The 21,737-nt window shown below is 40.0% G+C and overlaps 1 protein-coding gene across 7 annotated transcripts in view; it reads right to left on the bottom strand.

Moving 5' to 3' along the window:
• Nucleotides 1–21,737, bottom strand: part of LOC129146917 (uncharacterized) — a 163,837-nt gene that overhangs the window by 110,401 nt on the left and 31,699 nt on the right. For 3 of the 7 annotated variants that reach the window (XM_054701606.1, XM_054701605.1, XM_054701600.1), the window contains exons 3-5: nucleotides 21,536–21,633; nucleotides 16,358–16,448; nucleotides 2,298–2,433 (exon numbers count right to left, since the gene is read on the bottom strand). The exons of 1 other annotated variant lie outside the window; for it this stretch is intronic. The gene's annotated coding sequence lies outside the window, so the exon portion shown is untranslated. Of the gene's footprint in view, nucleotides 1–2,297; nucleotides 2,434–16,357; nucleotides 16,449–21,535; nucleotides 21,645–21,737 lie in introns of all 7 variants that reach the window. 3 more of the 7 variants (XM_054701601.1, XM_054701602.1, XM_054701603.1) reach the window with 3 other exon arrangements.

The raw sequence follows: 21,737 nt of genomic DNA, 5'->3' as shown, positions 1-21,737 counted from the left end.
ACCATATAAAGTACAAATAGGAAAAGGAAGATACAGTTTTTCTTTAGTTTCTAGAGAGATGGGCAAGGAAGAAGGAAGTTAGGAATGGTTGTTATGTTATCAGGCAAGGGTTTAAATAGGGTCTCTGGGTCAGAATCTCTATCATCGGTTCTGAGTCCAGCCACCTCCACCACAAAAACAAAAAGACCTTAGCTGCAGTAAAAAGGAATGAAAACAAAACCAAACAATTTCTCCTAAACAACAAGGTAGAGACATGGAGAATTAGCAGGGGAGAGGGAGAGGGAGAAGGTCCAGTTACTGATCGATGGTGTAGTTGCAGCTACAGGTCTGCTACTGCTGAGATCAGGCCCCCACCCCCGACAGAGGGGTGGGGGTTCTATGGCCCAGCTGCCTTCAGAGCAGCCCCAGTGAAAAGAGAGCAAGCCCACATGAACCACTCCCTTTTAAAGGAGCACAAAATAGTCACTCAGCCTTCCCAGGAGCCTATTCGTACAGGTCATCGGGATGGAGTTCAAACCACAGCAGTAGCAGAACTGTAGGTAATGACTTAAGCCATAAGAAGTGTCACCCCCTCCAACGTTGACAGTGTCAGAAGTCAGGGGCCGAGTTTGGCCCCTTGCCTTGCCTTGAAAAGCTGTGATGCTTTTAGCCCAGCTCACAGGACTTGCTGACCGCCCTGAGGGCCTGGGAGTCAAGGGCTCAGTCTCCCCAGCTGTTAAGAAGTGATGGCCATTTTCTCCATATTTACAACCCTTTACTTTTGGTGGATCTCTAGCAACATAAAGTCAAGACTTCTCACAGCGTAAGTCATTCATAAATAGGCCTCTATTTATCCCTCTATTCTCATCCCCCACCAAGTGCCTCAGGCAACCTGGGTTCTGACCATGCTGGACCAATTGCAGTTCCTACATCTCAGCATCTTGATCTACTCCTCTGTGTCTTAGTTTTCTATTTCTTCTTAAAGACACAGTCTGTGAAGCATTTTTCATCCTTCTCACTCTCTCCTCTACATTACCGTATTATTTTATATTCTGTGATGACATTTGAACACAATGTTTTGTGTCTGCTTGTTTATTTGCCAGTCTTCCTTACCAAGCCTTTATGAAGAGGGGTTTTATTGAGCTCATTTTGTATATAATTGTACCTTGCATAATTCCAGGCGTATAATAGACCCACATAAGCTTGCAGATTGAATGGACATGATGGAGGAATGGATCACTGGCTATTACTCAGTCCTTGAAGCCCTGGATGTAAATGTTTTGGGTGCTGGCACAATTTTTCTTTCCTCTTTCTTTTTTGCTCCATAGTTTTGCTGTCCTGTACATTTTCCCCAGGACACTCATCTTACCTGTGTAGCACAAAACTGTCACCTCCTGCTTCTCTTGCTGCTACTTTGTCCCTTGTCATTCCCATTCCAGACTTCTTCTAAGCCTCAGGCTCAATCTACCACCTTCTTGCACATCCTCTCTCTGCATTTAGGGAGTCCCTCTGTGCTGCCTGCCTCCAATACCAAGTCTGCGCAATCTTAACAGGCCTCAATAAGCCTTGACTGCAAAATAAGCCAAACTCTTGCCTCACCAATTTGTTACTGATTTTGAGAATCATGTTTTTCTCACTTTGTTCTCAAATGGGAGAGAATGTTTATATCCATAAAGAAATATTTTGTTCTAACAAAATAGCAAGTTTTGTATTTGAAAAATGTTAAAAAAAAAAAAAAATTCAAAATTTAGGGGCCTCCATGGTGGTGTAAGGGGTTAAGTCGCAGCATATGAAGCTATCTGCAGCCACTGCGGCTCAAGTTCGATCCCAGGCCAGAGAGGTGACCCTCTCATCCCTGGCACCTCTGGCTTGTACCCCAGTTCTTGTATGCATAAATAAATAAATCCTTAAAAAAATGTAGAGACCTACTTGGCTTTTATTAATGAACTCATGAATTGAGCAGTATCCCATTTAGTTAGTAGAAGCATTAATTTTCAGACCAAGAGGTACCCTGGGATCCCGAAATTTGCATGCTCCAAGGGGATTCAACCACCCACTTGCACACAGACAAAGCATACTCTTAGTGTAAAGAACTTGAATAGAATTAGTGTACATAATGAGAGAAGAAACGATAATAGTTTCCCAATAAAATACCCAAAGGTGGCTAGTGGAAAGAAGGGTGCCCCGGGACTCCCAAAACTTGCATGTTCTAAATGGGTTCGACAATCTGCCACATAAATAGAAAAGAACTTTAATAGAATTAGTGTGCAACAAGAAGAAAAAAAGATAATAGTTTCTAATTAAACACTCAAAGATACCTTTCCTCTGATGGGTAAATGACCAGCCGAACAGGGTTGGCCCAAAGCAGGGCCACTAAGGCCCAAAGTCTGCCACAGGTCGAAGGCACCATATGCAAGGGAACCATGAGAAAGAGGCAGAAGGCGCCAGTCAAGTCTGGAAGGAAAGGAGAGAAATCAAAAGACAAATCAAGATAAAGGTTGCCATTGTCAGCCTCCCCATGGGTCTCTCACCCATGTCTCTTTCAAGTGTCTCCTTCCAATTCCCCCAAGTCCCTGGTACAAGTCCAAGGCTGAGAAGCAAGCATATCCTTTCCTTAACATGTCTCTCTGCTCCAAGTGTGTCCTCCAAGTCTACCTCCTCCCCCCAAGTCCTTTCTAACTTCCCCTTGGTTAGGTGGGGAAGGGAACCTGGAACCTTCCTCCTTTCTAAGGGATTACACTGTTATAAAACCAAAGGCTGGAAGCACTGTCGCTGAGACCTGAAAGCCAGAGATGAGTCTAAGGCACCCTCTTGTGGGGAACCATAGGAAAGAGGCAGAAGGGGGTAGGCAAGCCTAGGAGGAAAGGAACAAAATCAAAGTACAAGCCAAGAAAAAGGCTGCATAGGCAGCCTACCCCCAGGCCTCTCAACCATGTGTAGGTGTCTCTACATATCTCTCCTCCAAGTACCCCTTTCTTTGTGCAAGTCCCAAATCGAGAAGCAAGCATGCCCTTCTTTTCCATGTATTTCCCCAGTCTACCTGCCTTCCACGTTACACAGCTTCATCTGTTCCAGTAGCATACATGTAAATGGGACGGGGAACATGGCACCTCCCCCTTTTATGGAGATGTCTTTGTTATTGCTCTTTTAACATCCTGTCTGCCTGTTATTTATGGTTTTGAAAATATTCCGCCTCCAAGAGAAAGTAACATCACTCTTCCCAAATTTTCTTAAATGACTTTCAAATGACTTTGAATCCCCAGACTTCTGCCCAATTGGAATCTGAGGTTCAATGTCTAGCTGAGGTAAAGGGTATAGGGTCTCCCTGATGGCCTAGGGGTTAAGTCTCAGTGCTACCATTGTAACAGGGTGGTCCCCAGGAAAGGGGGAGGTTCCCTGCCCCACCCAAGGAAGGGTGGAGCTGAGCAGGAAGAGGAGAAGCTGCAGAAGAGACTGAGGAAGGAAGGAAGCAGGATGGAGCCAGGAGACCTGGAGGAGGCGCATGGAGCCTAGAGACATGTGAAGAAACTGCGCTTGTCTTTTGGTCGTGGACTGGGTGACACAGATGTGGGTGAGACCCGTGGGGAGGTGACCATGGCAGCTTTTATCTGGATGTTGATTTTGCTCTTTTCCTTCCGGGCTTGTCTGGTTGTTTGTGACCCTTTTCTGTGGGTCCCCACTGGAAGATGTTTTAGACTTGTGGTAGACTTTGGGGCCTTGTTCTGGGCCGATCCCATATGGATGGACTTTTACCCACGAGGGGACGGGTAACTTTGGGTGCTTTATTTAGAAACTAGACTCTTTGCCTCACCTGTATTGTTTCCTAGTTTTTATTAAAGATCCTTCCCATTAAAGTGTCATATGTTTTGTGTTGATGCGGCGGATGGCAGAACCCATTTAGAATAGGCAGGTTTGCGGGGTTTGGGCTACCCCTCTCCCTGTCCTATAACACCATCACTATAGTCTGAGTTCGATCCCACCGAGTAGCTAACCCACATTTGGAGCAGCAGACCTCTCCTATCTCACCCACTACTCCCGTTAGCAGTGTGTTTCAGTAGATCCACCTGTTCTGCTCCCCTCTCTGTCTCTGGTGAATCCTGTCACCCCTGCATCTCTGGCCTACACCCCAGTTCTTCTATGCATAAACAAACAAACAAGTATATATTGAAGAGATTGAAGGCTTTACTATCAGGGCTTAAAATACAAAATAAATTTGGAAGATTTGTCAGTGGACAGGGAATAGAGACAATGCAGAGGTGACCAGAGTACAGTCCTCTGTGATAATATGAGCTTTTATAACTTGAGTTGACCTTAATATGACTAAATAAGGAATATTATTTATATTTTATAGATTGCATCAGCTATAATTGGATCAAGATTGGGAATTAGTATCAATCAGAACAAAACTGCTCTTCTGGTTGCAGCTAACTTTGTGTAAATAGCCAGTGATAAGAAAATGTGTGATAAAGGCAGTAAGAGTCTTAAATAAGCACTGTGCTGATGGTAGATCTGGTGGTGACTGGAAAAAGAAAGCAATTAGTTTTGCAATGAAGTGGAACTGATCCTCCCAAAACATGGGGAAAATTTTAGTTGTCAGAATAATTGATATGGGTGAGAGATTTACTGCCCATCAGGAGTTGGAGACCAGTGTTGTTAAAATCCTTGTGAAACACAGGACAGACCTATAGAAGGAAGAATGTGCAATTCCCCCATCTATTCCTGTCCCAGCAACAGGCATGGCAGCGATGTATTGGGCTTATAGCTGTTCACAAATCTCTTGAATGAAAATCTTTATTGTTGACATTTTGAAGTCTGAAACTCTCTCACCAAAACAAAAGATTTTTGTTTTATTTTGTTTTTAATCTCTGATCACTCATGTAATAGGAGGTTTCCTAGCGAGACAACCAACAACCTCTTTAAGTAGGACATCATAAAAGAGGCAATTCTTCCCAATGTTTGGTCTTTTAAACATCCCTTTAGCCTTTTAGAAGTGGGTCTTAATGTATTTGTTGGTTCTCATCTCCATTTTGGGCAAGTTTTCCAACCAAAAGTAAACCAGGCTTGTGCAAAAGAAAAATGTTGACTGACTTCTTTTAAATGCTGTAAATAAATCTGAAAGTGTCTTCAATTTCCCTCATGTTAGGGTAAAAATGAGCTCCAGTACAGTTTTTGTCTCCTGGCCCTTCTTTAAAAACATATCTTCTCATGATGATGAAAAGTCAATGCTCCTATTGATCGTCCATTTTGAAGCAAACCTAGCTTTTCTCTGGTTACTTCTAAAATTTTCTAATGATTTTTCTTCATTCCTTCACCCTGCATTTTTTTTACTACGTATCTGACACAGTCTGGGTAAAAGAAATTGTGCACCAGTCAGATGAGTTGCCCCTAGTCCTGCTTGAACAGGTGGATTAAATAATGGACTGGTGAGCCCTATCCAAACAATTTGGGGTGAGAGGATTCACCAGAGACAGACTGGGGAGCAGAAAAGACGGACCTACTGAAATACACTGCTGAGGGGGGCAGAACAGGGGAGGTCTGCTGTGCCATGTGGGTCAGCTCCCTGGCCGGGGTTGAACTCTTGCTGCAGTGGCCAGTGAAATCTTCATAGTGCTGAGACTTAACCCCTTGCACCACCAGGGAGGCCATAAATTCCTTTCTAGAGAGTGAAAAGCCCACTCTTTTGTGTCAGGCTCTCTAACATAGCTAATAAAGATTTTTAATTTTTTTTTTTTTATTTATTTTTTTTTTTTATAGAGGCATGCTTTATTTATTTGTTTGGTTTATACATGCACTGGGTACAGTCAGAAGCGCGGGAGGGTGAGAGAATTCACCAGAGCCAGAGCGGGGAGCAGAGCAGGCAGAAGGACCGAAGTACACTGCTGAGGGGAGCAGCGGGCGGCAGGAGAGGTCTGCGCGCCATGTGGGACCCTCCTCTGGTGGCCGGGGAGCAGCCGGGGATCGAACCGGCGCCGCAGAGGCCGCGGGCAGCTTCGCAACCCAGCGCTCAACCGCTGCGCCACCGGGGAGGCCCTAATAAAGATTTTTTAAAAAAACAAAATGTATCTGGTTAATAATGTGTACTTCGTTAGTCTGAGGTTTCACGTCTTTATTCACTTCTGGAAATCTCTCAGCCGTTTTCTCTTTCTCCTCAGATCTTTCGTTTTACTTCTTTTAACTTTCTTATTTTCCACTATTTTATTGCTCTGTGCTGAGTTCTGGGTTCTCTCTAAAGATTATCTTTCATTTCACTGATTTCCTCTTCTGCGGTAATAAAGCATTATTTAACAAGTAGGTTGAGTAGTATTTTTGTTTTGTAATGATTCTGTTTTTTCCTTTCTGTGAGTGGACCAACTTTTTTCAGCTTTCACGACCTGCTCATTTTAAGAATATACATTTATCTCTGAACATTTTAAAAAACATGTTTATATTAAAGTCCCTTTTGGATTGCTCTCTTATCACAGTGTGAAATCTCCACTTTGCTGGGATTGAGGTTTCCTTTTTACCACTACATTTTCCCATATAATTACTACTTGTGAGTTCATCTTCTGTCCTACTTATCTTTCTTAACAGTTTCACAAGGGCCCCAGAGGCATTCCTCAGGGGTGGTTTAGATCCTCTCTACTGAGGTTCTGGACTATGGTGTTTTTCAGTTTGAGATTCTGCACAATGTGAGCATCATGAATTTTTGTATTTTTTTCCCTGAGCACAGATTTGACTCATCCATTTAGACTACTTCCTCTTTGTCCCTAGGCAGATAGCTGTCTCCCGGTCTAATCTAGGGTCTGTTGAATTCATGGCAGGCCAATTCTTTGTTAGTTTCTTTCTTTAGGCCATGAATGGAGTTCTTACTATGTTTAGGATCTACATCTTGAGTATTATCTCCACAAAATAGTAAAGTCTCAATTACAGTATCCTGGTGCCACACTGGCAGTGCAGCTCTAATTCCCTTTACTCTAAGACTTTAAATTCCTACTTCATTTATGCAACTAGGACCTTTTTTTCTTGTGTTGAACTTGACTACACAGTATTAAATTTAATACTTTTTTTGAGATTTCTATATGTATTTTTTTGGAGGGATAGAGGGCTTTTCCTCTACCTACCTACCATCTTAACTGGAAATAATTCCAGGTCTTTTATACATTTACCCTCATAGGAACTTTAGATCAATGTTATGGAAAATGTATAGGGCAAAAAAGAATGCTGTTTTGGATGGTGTGTTAATTTGCTTACTCATTGTATTGTGGAGTTTTTTTCTTTTGTTTTTACCACCTGTTAGGCTTCTGTGAGAAACTGATTCTTTATAGTTCTGCAATTAAATGAAATACTCTCTGATTTGGTTTCGGCAGATTTGGGGTTTAAATTACGAACTACACCACATTTAAATGTTAACATAGTGGGCACTCAGTAATCACCACATATATGAAGAAATGAATGAGGGCTAGTCACTGGGAGAGTTTCCTGGCCTGCCTACCTACATATCAATAAATCTTTTGCTTTTCTGCTAAAAAAAAGAAGAAATGAATGAATGATTTCACAATCAATTCTCACGTAGAATATGAATGACAATAGTTACTGATGGAGGACAAGGATCAAAAAGTTGGGAAGCAGGTGCCACTAGACCAGAAACTTGGCTCACACAATGCCAGGAGCTGGAGGTGGGGGTAGAAGTGATTAACAGAGTTGTTAAAACAGCTCTAGGAATTAAAAATCCTCAGGCACCAAGGCACAGACCCAAGCTACGTGTCAGATGCTGTTCCTGTCAAGAAGGGGCAGACCTGAGTTGAAGATATGGGGATTGAGGGCCACTGTAGAATCTATAGTCCCTTTCAAATTCCACATAGTTACCCAAAATCAATCATAAACAGGCCACTCCACAAAGGAATGAGCCCCTCCCAAAGAGAAGAAGACTATATCAGTGCAGTCTCTGCACAAGCAGAGGGCAGCAACCCTTCTGCCCACCTGTGACTATGCAAGTGCGTCTTTTCGCCAACTCTGTCTCTCCACAGGGCAGCATCCTTCCTGCCTGCCCATGACTTGCACCATGCTGGGGGCTTCTCTTCACTGACCTCCCTCAGCAGTGGCAGCTGTCCTCAAGGCAGACTGTCCCTTTTGGAGCAGCCCTTTCTGCCTGCTTGTGTCTATGCAAGTGTCCTTTATTCTCTCCCCTTTATAATAAACCTGCACTTTTGGATATAACTTATATCTCTATGTCGTGGAGAAACATGCCTGGGAAACTTGCCGGTGCCACTGAAAGGGGACCTCTGGTGAAACTCTTCCCAGAGTGAAACCAAGGACCCTACCGTCCAAACCCAACAACTCCAAAAACGACTTCAGTTCACCACCTCACGGGGCTTTGAGGACTTAAGTTCATCCATGTAAAGAATCTAGCATGATGTTTAGCATACAGTAAGAGCTTAACATTAACTATTTTATTTCATAGAGTTTCATGAAATGCATATCTGAGGGCCTGGACATCAAAGAATTTCAAATATTACATGTCATCATGACTTTTCTTTTAGTTCCCCTATCATTTCCATTGTTGATCTTCTTTTAGAAATGTTAGTTCAGGGTCTCCCTGGTGGCGCAGCGGTTGAGCACTGGGTTGCGAAGCTGCCCGCAGCCTCTGCAGAGCTGGTCCGATCCCCGGCTGCCAGGCGAGGGTCCCACATGGCGTGCAGACCTCTCCTGCCACCTGCTGTTCCCCTCAGCAGTGTACTTCATCAGTCTGCCTGTTCTGTTCCCCGCTCTGGCTCTGGTGAATTCTCTCACCCTCCTGCGCTTCTGACTGTACCCAGTGCTTGTATAAATAAATAAATAAAATCTTTAAAAAAAAAAAAAATGTTTGTTCATTATAGGGTCACACACATAAATGGTAGTAAGTTTCCAATGTTGACTAACAGTTTTATGACTTCCTCCTAGATAAAATTTCTGGAAAATATTATGAAATTGTTATATATTCATAACAATGGAATGGTTCATCTCCAGGTATGTATTTATCACATTATTTAAAAAAAATAAATAAGTAGAAGATAAGTAGAATATGCATAAATAGAGGCCAAGTATCTCTGTACCAGTGGAAATACCATGTCATGTTTTAAATGAAAAAGTTTTTATAATTGTATAGGTATTTAATACAAGACAAAAAATAAAAAATTTCCTTGGGTTCATTCTGATTTTCATTGATTATTTTTTAAAAGGAGTTAAAATATCTTAAAGAAAATTAGATCATCATCTAGTTTTGTGCTACTATAGCCCTCTTAACATTCAACTACAATTTATGTAACTTAAACTATAAATTTTAGAATTCTATTGTATTTTCCTGCTTGATAATAAATACAGAAAGTTATATTGCCATCTTGTGAAAAAGATGCAGAACTGCATTGTATTAATTCATTTGAAGAAGTTGAAATAGGTGGAGATTTAGAGTTAAAGGGTTGTTTGTGCATAATAAAGATTAATCAGCATATTTTTGCTAACTTAGCTAGATTTAATGTTTAAAAAATACAATCTAGCTATTTGCTATCTCCAAGACTTTTACGTAGCATGGATAATAAAAGAAAAGGTTAATATAGTGAATAGAAACCATGTAAGAATTACCAAATTTTATGACATTTTGATTCCAAGGGAAGAAAGAAGAGGAATAAATTATGCCCGATGTTCTGAATTTCTGTGCATATGACAGACTCAACGATATTGCTAAACACAATGGAGAGGAAAGGGAATTGTTCCCAACATGGCATGTATCAATACAACTATATGGTGTACTCACCACAACCCACACATGGCACAACCTACACAAACCCTGCGTAACCCTCCGGTTGTATAGAAAAATAATCTGGGGAACAGACAGAGGTTATTATAACTTAAAGACAAGAGTTATCCTGTATGAATGAAAGTGACTCCACAACATTTACTTTACTTTGATATAGGGAGAGCCAAGGAACATTTGCTTTTAAACTCAATATGAAGCACATTATAGTTAAGTGCAAGGCCCTTTGAATGATCTACTTTCCCACTGAGTCAACAGCACTGTCCTTGCCTGCTTCTGTGGGAACACTCCGCAAGCATACATGCTGAAAAATCTGGACATGTTCATCAGGATAGTGCAGAGACCTGGTGAAGGCAATCAATCACATGAAATAGCTCTGCATTTGTGGGGGTCAAATAGAAAGAACAAAGAAATATTATTTTTGTTAGCAGAGAGAAAGGAAATGAAGATAAGGAGACAGAATCTGGGGGAAAATGGTGGTTAAAGGTGGGAGGTAATTAGGTCAGCTGAAGGGATGGTAATGCGCTTGAAATGGAAATTTTTGTGGCCTCATTTTGATGATCAAAAGACAGCTTCTGAGAAGTAAGTCAAACAAAGTAGCAAAACAAAGAAAGGATCACTTACTTCTGATCCGGGCCCTATTATCAATATTTTGAATTCCTTCGCTGATCTAAAGGTCTATAGGAGTTGTCAGCTAAATCTTTTCACTGCCTCTATGCCCTCCTATATATTTAAGGAAGTGGTCATGCAAAAGCAGTGAGGCATGAAACTGAAGGAATTTTATTCCTGAGACATTGCTTTGAATTTTCTTGCCTTCATGGATTTAACTTAGATCCTTTAATGCCATAATAATTTGGTTTCATATTGAATGTCCTTTGGGCTGTCATTATCATTTATTTTTTTTAAGAAGTTTTCCATGAGTTCAAAATAATCCTTTTTGATAATAAGGCAATTCAATTATAGTGGCAACATAAAAGGAACCCAACAGGATACAATTCCCTAGTGATATCAGATTTACTGCTAAACTCAGATGATTTTATAAATCCCAAATTTGTATTTGCATTTCAAGACACCCAACTGAAAGGCTTGATCAGAGCCTAAAGCATCAAGTAGACGTGAATCTCTTCCATACAAGGCAGAGCTGAATTAATAGTTTAAGCGGCTCTTCTAGTGCCATGCTACCATGACTGGTCATTTAAGCGATAGGAGTACATTTGTTATATACTAGGTACTTTTTGTTAGATACTTTTTTCACTTATTTCCCCAGGACTTCCATTATCTATATCTTCTTTTGAAAAAGACTACTCTTTATAAGGTCATATGTATACATTGCTGTATCCCTTGTTACACATGTGACCTTAAATTACTCAACCTCTATTTCAGTTGCCTCATTTAAAAATGAAAATAATGGTGGCATTTCCCCTCATGGGCAGAGGAGATGTCCAATTCTTCTCATTCATGAAGGAGACCTCCCATGTCACAGGAATGGTTAATGCACATTCCCAGGAGTCACTAGATTGTACTGTAACTAGTCTTATTTAAATCAAACCATTCTCCAAAGCCCTAACTGCTGACAAGATGTTCAAACTATGGATCCTGCAGTTAATGGCAATGTGACCTTAAACTCTCTGTCTCAATTACATTTAATCCACAAAATGAGTTGATAATAGTACCTATCGCACAGGTTTTATGCAATATCATAGAGCTTGGCATATATTAAGTTCTTCCAAAGCGTTTGCTAATTATGATAATATGCAAAGAATACAATATACATGTAAATTTGTAACATATTTATGCTTATACACTACTAATGTTCATAAGGATGAGATCATAGAATTCTGTTCACTTTGTGTGAGATCATAGAATTTGGCATTGAATGCCTAGAAAATTGAATTTCCTGAGGAATGACTGATGACCAAGGATGAGAAGTTGGAAGCCAGAATGAGAAAATTCTGCAAACATTTAAGTGGAACAAAGATGAAGTATTAGGGAAATAGCAGTGCAGATACACATGTTTTTATAGAGATAAAGTGATGACTACTACTTGTGATTAGGTATTTAACAGATGTTTAGAGTAGGAGTTGATGGCAGATGTTTAGAGTAGGACCAGAAATACTGAAATGAATCAGGAGCAACTACTGGGGGAAGTGCGCAACCACAGATCAGAGAAATTGGCAAACCTCCTTCCATTATCAGTTTCTCAGGAATTTATCATAACATCTATAAATCTTTATTGCTTCAATTTAATGTTTATCCTATCTTCTTTCAAAATATGACCCTAGGACTAGCAGCATAAATCTTATCTGGGAGCCTTTAGAAATATACTCTCAAGTCCTACTCCAGACCTGCAATCCCATCTGCATTTTTTTTCTTTTTTTTTTTTAAGATTTATTTATTTATACAAGAACCAGGGTACAGGCCAGATGTGTGGGAGGGTGAGAGGATTCACCAGAGACAGAGTGGGGAACAGAACAGGCAGATTGACTGAAATACACTGCTGAGGGGAGCAGCAGGCGAGGCAGGAGAGGTCTGCTGCGCCATGTGGGATTCTCCCTGGCTGGCCAGGATTGAACCGGTACTGCAGGGACTGAGGACAGCTTCACAGCGCTGAGCTCAACCGCCTGAGCCACCAGGGAGGCCCCCCATCTGCATTTTTAACAAGATGTCCACACATTTCCTATGTAAGTTACAGTTTAAGAAACACTATTTTCATAGACCTTGAATTTCTAGTTTGGTGCCTGGCACTTGATCAATGCTTAATGTAATATTGAATGAATTAAGCTGAATTCCCAGGGGCCATGGCATCGAGCTTCAGGTGGAGAGGAAAAACGCAAATTTTAACCAAACCCAATGCCTTAACCTAGAGCTAATTTTCTATGGTGACTAAAGAAACTAAGAAAAACCATCTATCTTGGTCAAGATTCTGTAAGAGGAAAGACTGAGTAATTAAGGATTGGAGCTGTGTGTGCAAATGGGCTCTGGAAGGAAAGCCCTGGAGACAGCCCACAGAAACCCATTGAATGAAGTTTCTATCATGAGCCTCCTTCCACAGCAATGCAATATGATGTCTTTTTAAAACAAATGATGCCTTGTGTCTTACACTGAGTTTACATGAGGGAGCAACAGAAACCTGAGTAGGGGATGGGCAACCCCACCCTACTTCTGGGGAAGGTGGCTATCAGAAAACTTTGTTCAGAGGATTGCCTCAGGGTTTTAAATTACAAAAGAATTGAGGCTCCTATTCATTTCTCCTGCATCTCATTTTTTAGATGCTCATGGAAATTGCCACTCAAACAAATACCAGCTCATCTTATTATCTGCTTTTGAAATTGACCTCACAGTTATTGGATATGCTGATGGAAATTTTGAGGTGTTCATTCAAATATAAATTTAAAACATCCATTTTTAAGACCTCTATTGTGAATAAATTTCTCTGTCTTAGCTTTGAAAAACACATATTTTATCCTTTCATTGGAGGTAAAATCTACTGTTAAGAGTAGTCTAAACTGTCTACACATAGTCTGGCTGCATAAATCTTCCCCCTCACTTTTCTGAAGCCACTTCTCTGACTCAGGTGCCTGGAACACCAGAGTCATCTACCTTAGCATCCAATCAGCCTCCCTGGTGGCACAAGGGGTTAAGTCTCAGCACTATGTAGCTATGGGTAGCCACTGCAGCACAAGTTTGATGTTCCCATGTGGGAGCTAACCCACATGGCACAGCAGACCTCTCCTTCTTGCCCTCTGCTCCCCTCAGCAGTGTATTTCAGTTGATCCGTCTGTTCTGCTCCCCACTCTGTCTCTGGTGCAGCCTCTCACCACCCCCTGCCCTTGGCCTACATCCCAGCTCTTGTATGCATAAATAAATGAAATAAATCTTTTAAAATAAATAAATCAGTCATTTGGAGTCAAATGGAACTGGCTTGAATTTTTGCTCTATCCCTTATTACCTATGTGACCTTAAATTACCCAACCTACCTATTTTAGTTTCCTCATTTGTAAAACGACAATAATGGTGACATTCCTCACGGAAAAATCATACAGAAATAAGACAGTGCTTGTGCATAAACTAAATGTGTACTAGTGGTTAGAAGTGCAGACTCTGGAGCTAGACTATTTGGATAAATGTTCTGTTACCTACTAGCTTCATGTCCTTGGGCAAACTGTATCACCTGTCTATAGTGACTACTTACCTCAGAGAGGCCTAGTGAGAATTAAGAGGGCAAAGTGCTGCATAGTGTCTTCTACATTGTATGTGCTACACGTTTTTCTTAACTTAAAAATTGTGCTCAATAATATTCTCCTGCCTCCTTCCAGCTTCACCACTGCATCAACCCATCCTCACAGGTCCCTTATGAATCTTCCGAAAATGCCCCTGTCACTATTAGTTAGAAAGGCCTGGCCACCAGCAGTAGGAAACCTGACCACTGGTAGCTTAGGGTCTAATCTATCTACTGTTTATTTAACTGGTCACTGGAGTTTGGTTGGCCTAGAATTGGTTCTTTCCTCACAGACCCAAGATTACTGCTCAAACATCACATCCTAATACAACAGAATTTACAGCATGAGCTCAGCAAGAGGTACCAGATGGAGGAGAGAGCAAAAATGATTTTCTCTTTTATATCTTTCTCTTTGAAAAATTTCCATTTTCCAAAAGCACCTGGTAGATTTCCCCTACATCTCATCGTTCAGATGAGCATCACCCACTATGACCGGGCAAACTAAAGCCAGGAGTGGCTGTGGGGAGGCAGTGAAAGTGTCTGCCACACTTTCACCATGTCATTTACTTGCCCGGCTTCCCAACCATTTCATGGCACCTTACTGGCTGCTCCAAAAGCTTTAGCCTTCCTACTTAGATAATGAGACTCCTCCATGATGCAGCCCTTCCATCTTCTCCATTGAGCAGTCTTCATAGACCTCCTGTGTAAGTGGATCTTGTGCCAAGCCATCCTATCAGCCATTACCAAAACTACCTTGTACTTGCCTGTCCTCCTTTTCCTTTGTTAAAAGCTTTTTTATTGAGACTTAATTGACATATACCATTACATTGGGCATGCAAATCAATATTTACATATTATGCAAAATGATCACAAAGCTAGTTAACATCCATTTCATTTTTTTTCTTGTGAAGAGAACTTTTAAGTTGTAATCATTAGCATATTTCAAATATACCATCCAGTATTATTAATCACAGTTATCAGGCTGTATATCATATTCCCAGGATTTATAGAAGTTTGTACCCTTCACCCATTTTCCTCACCACTACCCACATCCCCTCCACCACCAGCTCTGGCAACCACCAATCTGTATCTGTTGTTGTTATTTTTAGATTTTACATGTAAATGAGATCACGTGATAATTATCTTTCTCTGTCTGATTTATTTCACTTAATACAATGCCCTCAAGTTCCAATCTTGCATTCCACAAGTTTTCTTTTCCCCCAGGTTTTGTTGCTTACAGTCTTACTCAGTCTCCCTCTTTCAGCCACCACAATACATATGCTTCCCTGCTCATCTACCTGTAAAATGGAATATTTCCTTAAAGGTTCAGATCAAATGTGTTTCTTCTAGTGAAATATTGCCAGAGAGACTTTTCATTCTTTCACATTCTTCACATTGTTTTAGTTATAGAAAGGTGCTATATAGCTGCCACCTTTATGTCCCATTTCTCAAAACTATGTTAAGAATAATTACAAGTATGCAGTGATTTATGAAGTACATACTATTTGCTAGGCATGTAGAACACTGAGCATGTTACATGTATTATCCCATCATACTAACCCTTTAAAAATGTGATTATTTCCTTTTTTAAAAGGCGTAAACTACGTTAAGTGGAGATCTGTAACTTGCCTTAAAGTCACCAGACTTTAAGGGCCTCCCTTGGTGGCACAGGCAGTTGAGCGTAGCGCTGTGAAGCTGTCCTTAGCCTCTGAAGTGCCGGTTCAATCCTGGCCTGCCGGCGAGGGTCCCACATGGCACGGCAGACCTGTCCTGTCTCTCCCGCTGCTCCCCTCAGCAGTGTATTTCATCAGTCTGCCTATTCTATTCCCCTCTCTGTCTCTGGTGAATCCTCTCACCCTCCCATGCATCTGGCCTGTACTCTGGTTCTTGTATAAATAAAAATAAATAAATCTTAAAAAAAAAAGAAATCACCAGATTTTAAGTAGCTGAACTTATATAAAAACTCAAATTCTGTATTTTCAGGCAGTGTGGTATATGTCTCCTTAAGTAGTACTTTTCAAACAGTAAGCCCTCATTAAATTTATATTTAAGTGAGTGAATGAATGCTTGTGTAAATTGGCTAAAAGTAGTCAGTCTGTATAATTATGCCCTATACCCATTCTTTACACTCTAAATTTTACCCAAAGGGGAAAAAATTATTTTTTATATTTTTATATAGATCAAAATATCTGGTATCTGCCACAGAATCTTCCTTTTTAGCTATGTAGTCTCTTAGTCAATCAACAACAGATACCTATATTAATTGAGCACACTCTACAGGTGTTAAACAGTATGCTAAGTTAGTACTTTTGGCTCTATCTAACCACTTTAACAGAAAGTGACTTAAACATATAGTGATTTTTATTATTTCCTATAATAATTGGTATTACCAGGTTTATGTAGCAGTTTGAGGATGTCCAGTCTTGGGGTTAATAGCTCTGCAGTTCTTTTGACTTTTCTCTCATGGTTGCAATATGGTTCCTGCAATTTAAACATCAGATCCTTACACATCTCACAAAAGATTTTCCAGATTTCTTATTATGTCTCAATGACTAAAATTGGACTTCATGCCTAGCCTTAGACTAGTAGTAGTCCCATCTTCCCTCAGATCAAGAGTCTCCTGATACCTAACTAAACTAGGATTCTGCAGTGACAGAAGGCAATAAACAAGGACCTGTGACATAGAATGATGTTGGCTTAAAGCAAGGTGATTCTGGAAAAACTTCTCTATGGAGGTTACATTTAAACCGACATCAAATAATAAGAACGAATCAGCCATATGCACAACAGAGAGGAGTGTGTGTATTAATCATATTTTTTTTGTTTTCTGCTTCTTATGATGTTTTGACATTTGGAGGACTTTACAAATCCAGAGAAAGTATAAACCTCTCAGAGCTATCTAATTCTTAGAGATGGCAAAGGGCTTAGCTGGAAACATGCCTTTCATATGTAAGCCTATCAACCTGAATCTCTACTTACAAATATCCCCTTTATCTAGTTCTCATACCAAGTCAATAATTCCCCTTTCCTGAATCATCCCAAGGGCAGATTCCCGCAACTGCAGACCATCCTATAGTGCAAAGCCTGTTGGAATGATTCCTACTAGCGAATCCTGAGCTGCTTACTCTGCCCTGTCTTGCTTTTCCACAGAAACCCCAATAAAGGCTCTGGTCCAGGCTTTCTCCTCACTCCTGTCTTCTGTGACATGAACAAGTCTTGGTATTTCTCCTGTGGCCCTGCCCTGTATGGTGTGGTGCGCATCCCTTTCTCTTAAATATGAGCAATAAAAATGTTTCAATGGCATTAGCTTCTCCTTGTTATCATTCGATCTCCCTCATAAATTAAGACTTATGTACAAGTTTTAATGTGGACCTAACTGTGAATTTGCTTGGTGCATATTGGAGAAAACAAAAGAAAGCAAATTGCTGATTTGCAGGTATTATAAGATTGGAGAGGCTGAAGACTTCTAGCTGTCCACTAAACCCATTCTCTCCTTGTATGGAACTAGAGTAACCAGGCAACTGCCCAACCACATTATATTTCTAAGGTCTCCTTCCTTTAGATGGGGTCAGTAGGTCAATGGAAGTGATGCAGAATGCTTTAGTAATACAGAATGCCTCAGACGAGAGATGCATCTTCCTTTATCTTCTCTTTTCCTTCCTTCCCACTGACTGCACACTCATTGTGGCACTGTCTCAGCTTCATTTATTAATCTATTTATTTTTCATAACCGCCTCAGTTTTAGATGTTCCTATGAGGACAACACTGAGACACTTGTACTCAGAGTGCTGTCCCAGATCAACAGCATCATTATTATTCGAAACTTGTTAGAAATACAACTCTGTATTGCTAATCCAGATTTACTAAATCATAAACTCTAAGGATGGGACAGGCAACTTGTGTTTCAATAAACCCTATAGACCTTAGTGATACATGCTCAAGTTTGAGAACCACTTCTAGGAGAAAGACACACGAAATATAAGACACATGAGTCTTTGCATGTCCATATCACATTAAGCTGGGTAAATGAACATGGGTCTGAGGAGAAAGTTTAGGGTGATTTCAAAGCCATAAGCAAGGGTAAGATAGCCCAGGAGATGGTCAGAGAAAGAAAAGAGGACAAATAACTGAAGCATGTAGAGAAAGGGAGGATAGAAGTAGTCTGAAAAGGAGTCGAGATGTAGGAATTAGAGGTCAAACTAAGAGTGATAACACAGAAGTCAAGAGAGTAGAGCATTGCAGAGTGAAAGCTGGGTCTCCTTTTGGTCAATTTCTCCGCTCAACAAATACTAACAGCCCTGTTGGAGAACTAGACCCAACTCAAGATTGTATCTAGCCAAGTTAAAAGCATTCCCACCCCCTTTGTCAAGGTTTGGTACAAGAATGTGTGAAGTTCAATTCTGGCCACTGCAGGGAGCAGTGTACTCATGAATTGTGTGAAAATTCTTCCCTTAACAGAGAGCAACAGAAAGCTAGTATCTGTCTCCCTCCTTGGATATAACAAATACAGCCCTAGTTATTACTTCTATCAATTGTGTGACCACAAAGAACCAAAGGATCAAACATTTTCTTATTTGTAAATGGGGTGAATGCTAGTTTCTACCTTCTAGAGGATGAAGATGGCCCTTGGGACACCATTGTAACAGGACAAAAGGAGCCAAAGTTTTGATGACAGGGTAGGTATGCTGAATCGACCCAGCCAATCTTTCTGTTATGTGAACTAATATTTTTCCTTGTTGTTTAGTTAGTTTAATTTAGGATTTCTGTTATTGGTAGCTAGAAGCAGCTTATCTGATACAGTGATATATGAAAGCTATTTCTATTTTTAATTGTCAGAAAGTCACTGATTTATTACAAATTCTAAGAAAGATTATTTGTATGAACTATTGTTCAATGAGTGTTGTAAAGCACTTTTCTAATAAAATGGAATCAGCAGCCTAATCTTATAAGACAACAAAAAATATCAGCTTAGGAATAATGGATTAAGTATTTTACTTATCTGAGGATGAATATATATTTCCTATTAATGTATTCTTCTATAATTTAAGTCATATTTTAATATTAAAACCTCACCAAAACTAATTTTTTGAATTCTCATTTGGAATAAAAGATGCAAATATTGAAAGTCTGTATTATCCTTCTCTCAACCTTGAGTAATTGTAAGGATTGAAAATTAGGTCTATGGAAAGTACATCTTGAATATTAAATATGCAAAATACTATAAACATGAAAATATATCCATACAAAGTCAATGATTTAACTGGTTGAAATATTGATCTTAATTTCATTTAGAAAATTGATCTATTAAAACACAATAAAGCTTAACACTTAAAATTAATTTTTATTTACTACTGGAATGCTGAGGAATGTTAACCTAAAATCAGAAGCATTTTGTATTAGTTCCATACCTCCCACCAGTTTGTGGTCTCAGGTATATAATTACCCTCTTGTAACTTTATATAGCAAAGTGAAGCAAGGTTAGTCTTGGTAACCTGTAAAGTCCTGTCCATTCTTTAACTCTATAATTTCTGTCTTAAACTTGTAGGATACTGTATTTCCAATTCCAGATTGATAATTGTTTTTAATTCATAATTTGGTCTCCTTTTAAATATTTCTATTTAGAAATTTACTAGGAGCAGGTAAGAAGCTCCCAAATGGATAAATTTTAATTAAATACCTGTGTACCGTGTACTGGATGGAGGTGCAAATAGATTGTCATAGTGAAAAAGGAAATTTTCTTTTTGTGGTGGTAGACACAGGATTAAAATTAAGCAGTTTCTTAAACCAGCAATGGAGTTACCAAATCATGAGATTACTAATAACAATACTCTTATTTAAAATGCTGCCGTTGCCATTCTCACTTACCTGATGGTAAGTGCTGCACCAGTGCATTCATTCTGTGGTGTGAAGTTGTTAGTGTCTGTTTTGTACAGGTGAGTCTTCAAGGCTCCATGGGTGTAATGACGAAAGTCGACATGTGCGAATGTGAGTGGCAATGATGAAATTCACGTAACTTCCCCAGTATTAGTAGGGAGATTTTTATCCTTACTTCCTTTGATCTACTGTTAGCACTTTTTATTTCTCTCTTTTCCCCAATGAAAGATGTGTACATTGCACATGACTATTAATTTAGGGCATTTTCTCAGTAAGTTCACCATCTTCTCTAATTTTAAAAGGCAGTAGTACTTAACTTTTGGCTTGATAAATACGATTCAATTGAGTTAAACTGCTGTTATGCTGGAACTTAAAAAGTAAAATGCCAATATAAATATGTGGTAATTATCACCAGAACTGTTCATTTTTAACTATTAAATTTAAACAAAGAGCAACTGCTGTTTGTTCATGCAAAACAAACAGTGCCTGCTTAAGATCTTTTTGATTAATCTGCTTCCCTGAGTGTAGATTCAGGAGAAAACACTGCCTCAGGCTCAGCACACACATCCATGAAATAAAAAAGCCTTTTCCATTCTAGTCAATTGTTAAGGTTTTCCCAAAGCAGGAGTTTAGTGGTAAACAATGCAGAATCAGGGGGAAGGAAGACCAAATCTCAGGGAATAAGCCAACACTTCGAAGGCATGGCAGATGCAGGGAGTTCTGGATGCCTTGGAAACAAAAGTAAGAGTGACGTTTTGCTCTTGAGGGGAGGGTGTTTGAATATTTGGGATGTGAAGGGATTTATAGAGAAGAAACTGTTATCCAGCACAGTGCCAACTCATACATAGAAATTGCATCTATAACACGTATAATGAGAAAACTACTTGGAATCAAAACTTCAGCAGAAGCACTGTTATGAATATGAGAGCCACACATAGGTTCCTGGGACTGTGCTTGGCAAGGCAGACCACTGGGGAGGACACCAAGGGACAAGAGCAGCAGATAAAGTCAGAGAGTAGAAAGCTATATTGGAGACCCACATGGTCCCAGAGCCTCAACTTTAATAAAAATCCATGGAAAATTACAAAGTATTTTATATGGTTCAATTTCTTGTAGAAACTGGTGGAAAGAAAAGCAGAGACGGATGTTCGAGAAATAAAGAAACAAAAGCAAAAGCCTTCCCAGAGGAGTTGAGGGAAGTGAGTTGTGGGAAATCACAGGAGGTGTCCAGATGGTCACTGCAAACAGGAATTTCTACCAGATGTGAGGGGGATAAAGCCTCCAGGTGACTGCGCAGTTAAACAAAAGAAGAGAAATGATGGGTGACTTCTATATTCTAGGCACTGGCTAGGTCTTTTATTTCACTAATACCAAATCAAGGCAGTACAGGCTGGATCCAACTCCCTGAGAATGGTGCTGCCAGGAATAACTGATGAGCTGACCCCAGCAGTTGGCAGGTGACATTGTCTGAGCTACCATGGGGAGCGAGGTTCTGGCCAGTGTGTTAAACTTTGCATGTTTGAGAGTGGATCTGTGTGGAGGTGTTGGCTAAGGCAGATGAAGCCTTGACACCCAGGCAGGAGAGAGCATTCAAACAGCTTGCCCACCAGTGAAATTATTGATATTTAGCGGGTTCTTCTAGAGGATATATGGGTTCACTTACCCACTCAGCTCTAGACTTGAATTTTTCATACCTTTTTGGCTCCTTGGATGAGAAAGTTGATATGCAGGTTCAATATATTCTCATTTAATTTTGAGATAGAGCAGACTACAGATGTAACGGCAAGACCACCTGGAAAAAGGCTAACACATGGTCAGGAATTGACATCAACATGGACAGACTTTGATTTCAAGAGGTAAAACTTACAAATGATAACTCTTTATGTAACAAGTCAA

This window comes from Talpa occidentalis, unplaced genomic scaffold (assembly GCF_014898055.3).
Source record: "Talpa occidentalis isolate TD23 unplaced genomic scaffold, MPIMG_talOcc4v2.1 talOcc4.5, whole genome shotgun sequence".
In the NCBI taxonomy this organism is placed as follows: domain Eukaryota; kingdom Metazoa; phylum Chordata; class Mammalia; order Eulipotyphla; family Talpidae; genus Talpa; species Talpa occidentalis.
This window is presented reverse-complemented; position numbering and strand designations above follow the sequence as displayed.